Genomic DNA, 6,360 nt, shown 5'->3' with positions numbered 1-6,360 from the left:
CCGAATGTAATGAAGCCGAGGCAACAGCCAATACTCCGGAGCCACCCATCCCCACTTGGAGAGTATTCGTGGATGGAGCTTCAAACGAAAACGGTTCGGGAGCCGGAGTGGCTATGATATCACCCACTGGGTTGCGGCTCCAGGCAGCACTCCGATTCAACTTCACAGCTTCGAATAATGAAGCCGAGTATGAGGCCCTAATAGCAGGGCTAAAATTGGCTAAAGCTGTAGGAGCCAAGAGGGTGGAAATCTACAGTGATTCCCAGCTGGTCGTAAACCAAGTATCCGGAGAATACCAGACCCGCGGCGAAAGAATGGCCGCGTATGTAACAATAGTCCGAGAACTGCTCCACGAGTTCACGGACTATAAAATAGAAAGAATCCCCCGAGAAAAGAACGCTCATGCGGACTGTCTGGCTAAGTTAGCCTCGGATAGTGAGATCGAAGAGCTGGGGATGGTACCCGTGGAACGCTTGGCAGAGCCAAGCATCAAAATAAAAGAGACCACACAAACGGTTGGGCAAGAACCCAGCTGGATGGTCCCCATCATAAAATACATAACTACAGGTGAGTTGCCCCAAGAGAAGGCACTGTCTCGAAAGATTCAGTATCAAGCTCATCGTTATGTAATGATGGACCAAATTCTCTACCGGAGAGGACTCAGCATGCCTTATTTAAGGTGTGTATCGGACCCTGAAGCTAGACAAATCATGCTGGAGGTCCACGAAGGGTTCTGTGGAGATCATACAGGAGGACCCAGCCTCTCAAAGAAAATATTGAGGCAGGGATACTTCTGGCCAACAATGAAAAAAGATTGTATAGACTATGTCCAAAAGTGTGACTCGTGCCAAAGGTACGCGAACATACCGAGAGCTCCTCCAAATGAGATCACGCTGATGACAAGCCCCTGGCCCTTCGCGGTCTGGGGCATAGATCTCATCGGGTCTCTACCTACGGGAAAATGAGGAGTAAAGTATGCAATAGTAGCAGTAGACTACTTCACCAAATGGACAGAGGCTGAGCCTATGAAGACAATAACCGCTAAGAAGGCGTTGGACTTTGTTGTCAAAAACATAGTGTGTCGATACGGCTTACCTCACAAAATAGTCTCAGACAATGGAAAGCAATTTGATTGCGAGGAATTTACTGACTTCTGCAACCGACACGGAGTAGTGAAAAGCTTCTCCGCGGTAGCCCGGCCTCAAACAAACGGCCAAAGTGAGGCAAATAATAAAATCCTAAAGGTCACCTTGAAAAAGAAGCCGCCGGCTTGTAAAAATAGCGGCCCGAAGAATTGCCAAGGGTATTGTGGGCCTACGGACGACCCCGGAACCACAACCGTCACTCGCCGTTCTCGATGGCATACGGTTGTGAAGCAATGGTCCGGTGGAAACATTATTCCCATCCCACGGGAGAACGACTTATGATCGGCCACCAATCGGGCCCCGCTCCAAGAAGCTGCGGATCAAGTCGAAGAACTCCGGGATGAGTCCCAAATACGGATGGCTGCTTATCAAAAGAAGGTGACAAAGTATTTTAACTCCAAGGTTAAAAACGAGAAAATTCGCTATCGGTGACATGGTCCTAAGAAGGGTCTTCCCGGCCCACCCAAGAACCGGAGTGGGGGTACTTGGACCAAATTGGGAAGGACCATATGAAATCGAGGACGAAATCGGCCCGGCACTTACAACCGAAAAGAATGGACGGAACTACTGTCCCAAGAGCCTGGAATGCTGATCACCTCAGAAAATACTACCAGTAGCGAATTAAACTTAGCTTTTGTTCAAAGGGTTTGTACCGTCCAAATGTATGCCTCCTCTATATTAAATAAAACTGAGTGCCTTAAAAACAAAGTTTCTATGCCACTCAGGGGGGTACTAGGGTATACCGCACGGACAAACAAAAACAAGCTAAGTAAAATATCCTGACCCAAAGGGCAGGTCAAGCTAAGTAAAACATCCTGACCCAAAGGGCAGGTTAAGCTAAGTAAAATATCCTGACCCAAAGGGCAGGTCAAGCTAAGTAAAACATCCTGACCCAAAGGGCAGGTTAAGCTAAGTAAAATATCCTGACCCAAAGGGCAGGTCAAAAACATGCGCAAAAATAAAAGGCGTAAGTATGAAATCCTGAGCCAAAGGACAGGTTGAAATATATAAAGTGTGGAAAAAAGATCGCACATATATATAAAAAAAAAATATATAATAAAATATCCTAACCCGAAGGTTAGGTCATACACATATAAATGGCCCGGGGACAAGCCTTAAATTGTCTCCCCTTTAAATAAAGGCTGCCGCCTGTGTAAATTGTTCTAAGGCAGCAGCAAGTATGTACAAAGAAAAAAAAAGAAGAGTTATGAAAAGAACGGGTACAATCTGGGTCAATAATAGGGCAGCTCAGTCAGCCCGCGGCGGAAGACGAGGTCCGATCCGTGCCTCAAGCTCAGCATCAAGTCTCTTCTTCTTCTCCCGAAATTTGGCAATCATGTCCTCGGGTTTGGGATAGAAAGAAAGCTTGATACTCTGATCGTTGGTGGCCCAAGCCATGTAGACACCATCATCAAAGCGCTTCGGGCACCGGGCACAGGAGACGGGAGAAAGGAGCTCGGCCCTCTTGGCCTTCCTAATAGGCCCGATCTTTATAGTCCCGAAGCTCCTTCAACTCCGCGACGCAGCGGCCTTGGATTCAATATCCGACTGGTGAGTCTCCTCTAGAGACTTCACCTTGGCGGCCATTTCGTCCAAAGCCTCCCTGGCCTCCCGAAGGTCCCGCCTAGCCTTCTCGGCAGCCTCAGTTTGAGCCCTTAGCTCCTCCTGATGATGGGCCTCCATCCTGCCTCTCCGCTGGGCCTCGGCCTGGATCATATCCTCCGCCTGAGCCTCCCTCCGGATGGCCTCCTCCTCCCTGGCCTTGGCCCTCTCTTCCTTAGCCTTGGCCGCTGCTTCCTGGCGCTCGGCGGCCTCCTGGTAGATCTGCCTCTCCGCAGTAAGGTCTTGGAGGACCTTCTTGACGTCGTTCATGTCCCCAAAATCGGACAGAGCGAAGCCATGGCTTATGATGTTCTTGGAGAGGCGACCAGCCTCAGCTGCAAGCTGAACCATAACGGGACATAAGGAGAAATTTCTCAAAGGAAGAAAACAAAATGCAAACACCAAAAAGGAAACGCAAGAAATTGCAAAGTACTTACCACTGTGAGGGAATGGCTGAGGTCCTGGACTTGGAAGATGGAGTTCAGGGAAGCGCAAGTGGCGAACCGTTTGGGCGCACAGCGTGTAAGCTGAGAGGCGAACTCACCGGTCATTTCCGCGGCAAAGGGAGCCAGAGTGGGCCCTAGGAGGGGACGGAACCAGTCTGCCAAAGGATCCAGGTTGAGGTTCCACGGATCATGATAGTCCGGATGGTTAATGCTCGCCTCAACCTCCGCTCGCAGGATTCTCCTAAGGGCCTCCACATCGGCATATCCCCGGGAGTACTCGTCCATAGCGTAGTTGTGTTTGGCTATGCGAAGCTCCTGTCTTGCCTCATCCCCCGGAATCGGGGTAAGCTCAATACGAGGAGGAGCAGGATTTTCCTCCATTGGGGACACCCCGCCGTCTAGGCCATGAGCGGGAGTGTCGGCCCTCCGAGGCCTCTTCGGCTCGTCTTGGGCGATCATCTTGCCCTTACGCTTGCGGATCAGAGCCACTTCAGACTCCTCCTCGTCCTCCTCTGCTACCACTGGAAGAGCTTGAGGGTCTCCAGTACCCTCGGCGGCTTCCTCCGAGAAGTCCCACCCTTTCCCCTGGCCTTCTCCCGGAAGCACCTCCTCGTCATCCACCAAGTCGATGGTTTCGGGAGGAGCGCCGGAGGAAACCTTCAAGGAAGGGGCCGGGGGAGAGGGGGTGAAAGCCGGAGGAGCCACCGGAGTATGGACCCCAGCCAGCCGTTCCAGGATGGCATCCATGGAGGTACCTGTTCCAATAAAACAAGCAAGTGTTAAAAGTCCGTGAGAAACTACTTACAAAGAGGTGCAGCAAATAAACTACTCCTACCCGGACTCCCTAGTTCGGCCCTAGCAAAGTCCTGAACTTTAATGCTGGCAGCATCATCTCCAAGATAACTGTCCGAGGGCCGAAACCAGCTGGATGCTATGTAAGCCGACGGACTTAAGGGAATAGGTTCCGGAGGGCCGGGGCCCATCCGGGACCGACCTAGGTAATCTCCTAAGTTTGTAAAATAAAACTCCTTCAAATGATTCCCCCACCGGGTCGACGGCATCTTAAACCTACGGAGACGCTCGTCGAACCCTATGGGCCTACGACTGGTATATTCATCAACAGAAGGGACATATTGAATTATCAAAGGAGACTTACCACCAGCACCAGAAGTGCTAGCACCAGGAGCGCCCGAGTTTGGTTCGGGGATTGAAGGCTGAGGCCGGGAAGTCTGGTTCTCGGAAGAACCTTCAAGACGAAGGGGTCCCCCGGCGGAAGGACCTCCAATCTCTTCTTGAAGAATCTTGTCAAAAAATTTTGCCTCGGACTTCCCGCCGATGGCTTGGCTCCTCCGCATCACCGGGCTCCCCACGCGGAGCCCTCTCCCAGAGGCAGCCTGGGCACTGGAATACGCCTTCTCCTGGGCCTTCCGGTAGAGATAATCTTGGTACTTCTTCTCTGCCGTAGCAATAAGCTCATCCCGGAAGGCCTTCTCCGCGACTGGCGCCCTCACGTTAGGGCAGATAACCTTGGAAAGGTTGGAGTCATCCACGGATTGGTGAGAAAGGATGAGTTTGGCCTTTCTGCAATTCTCCGTGGTGACCAAGCCCCCGACGTCAAGATCGGCATGGTCGTAAGAGGCGAAGGCTTGGGCCCTTCGAAGGAACGCCTGAGTAGTGAGCGTCCGCTGGTAAGGTGGGATCCGCACCCACTCCGTGAGCAGCTCCGGATGGTCCACGGCCCTAAAGCCGGAGGAGAAGAAAAATCGGTGGCGGTACTCCTTAACATGAGTCTGCCTATTATACGGAACCACCCCTTCGTTAGCAGGGTGGTGGATCCGAACCCATAAAACCGTCCTTAAGTTTGTCCCCTTTCTTGGGGACGGATACAAGTTCGTAAAAATATAAAATCTCCGCCGGGCTGGGAGACCCCCAGCCGCGTGCGGCATAAAAAATAAATAAGCCTGAGAGCAGGCGGTATGCTTGAGGGATAAGTTGGTATGGCGCAAGGCCGACAAATACAAGAAAATCAACAAAATAGTCCTGGAGCGGGAGCATAGCACCGGCCATCAGATGGGTCTGACTCCAAGCCCCGAAGCCATCATAGTTGAGGTTGGGTGTCTCCGAGTCACGGGGAGGCCGGTGGAAGGTCCCTGAGGTAGAGGGTTTGATTCCAGCTACGTTAATGATGTTCTCCAGCTGGTGAGGGCAGGTCAGGGTCGATCGAAGCTCGGCCGCCTCCCAGCCAGTGGCGCGGGACTTGTACCCTTCCTGGGCAACAGGTCCCAGAGAAACCTCCTCCAGGGTGGCAATACTCTTCCCCTTCTTCTTCGAGGACTTTGAGCCAGAAGCAGACATGATATGCTCTGAGAAAAACGAAAAGAAAAAACCCAGCAGTTAGGCCCCATATCAAACCCTAAACCAGAAAAAAGGGAGTGGGGGTCCCCTAACCGCTGGAAAGAGGCCCCCTCCGGACACGTGTCACCTGGGAAACTCGAAAGAGAATCCCTGAACAAGTGTCGGGTGCAGTAAAATCACAGTAAAAGTGGTTTTGCAAAAAGGAAAAGAAAAAGGTCTTCCTATGCCCTAAGTAAATGCTAAACGAAGGATACACGGCCTTCTTCAAACAAAACTGTACGACTACAACTAATACAGCAAAACGTAAGAGCAGAACTCAAAGAGCTCAAACACTCACACTCCAGAAATCTCTGAGTACGAACCCAGAAAACAAACAAAATAAATGTAAGCATGCTAGAGTCTAAAGATTCGAAAAACTTACAGTTGATTGTTGAACTGGGGGTACTGGGTATGGTTGAGCGAGAGTTGAGAAGCACTGGCGAAATCGAACACTGGAAGATTACAGAAAATGTTCAAGTGTTAAGACGGTTTGTGCTACTTTGAGGAAATTTTCTCTCTGAGAAATTCAAGCAAAAATGGTAAGGAATGGAATGTAACCGAAATGAAGGAAAGGTGGTGGCTTTTATAGGCAAAAATGCATGAGGAACAGGCGTCTTCACCTACCAATCGTACGGTTGGGGAAGCGCACGATTCGAATTCCCAACAGATCAACGGGCCAGATCAATCCGCCATTAAGGCGGTGCAAACGTTTGAGTATCCGCCTGACACCATCAATGCGCCGCATCAATCATGGGGCGTGAAACGAATCGACC

Source organism: Cannabis sativa, chromosome X, assembly GCF_029168945.1.
Source record: "Cannabis sativa cultivar Pink pepper isolate KNU-18-1 chromosome X, ASM2916894v1, whole genome shotgun sequence".
Taxonomy (NCBI): Eukaryota; Viridiplantae; Streptophyta; class Magnoliopsida; order Rosales; family Cannabaceae; genus Cannabis; species Cannabis sativa.
Note: the sequence above shows the minus strand (reverse complement) of the source record.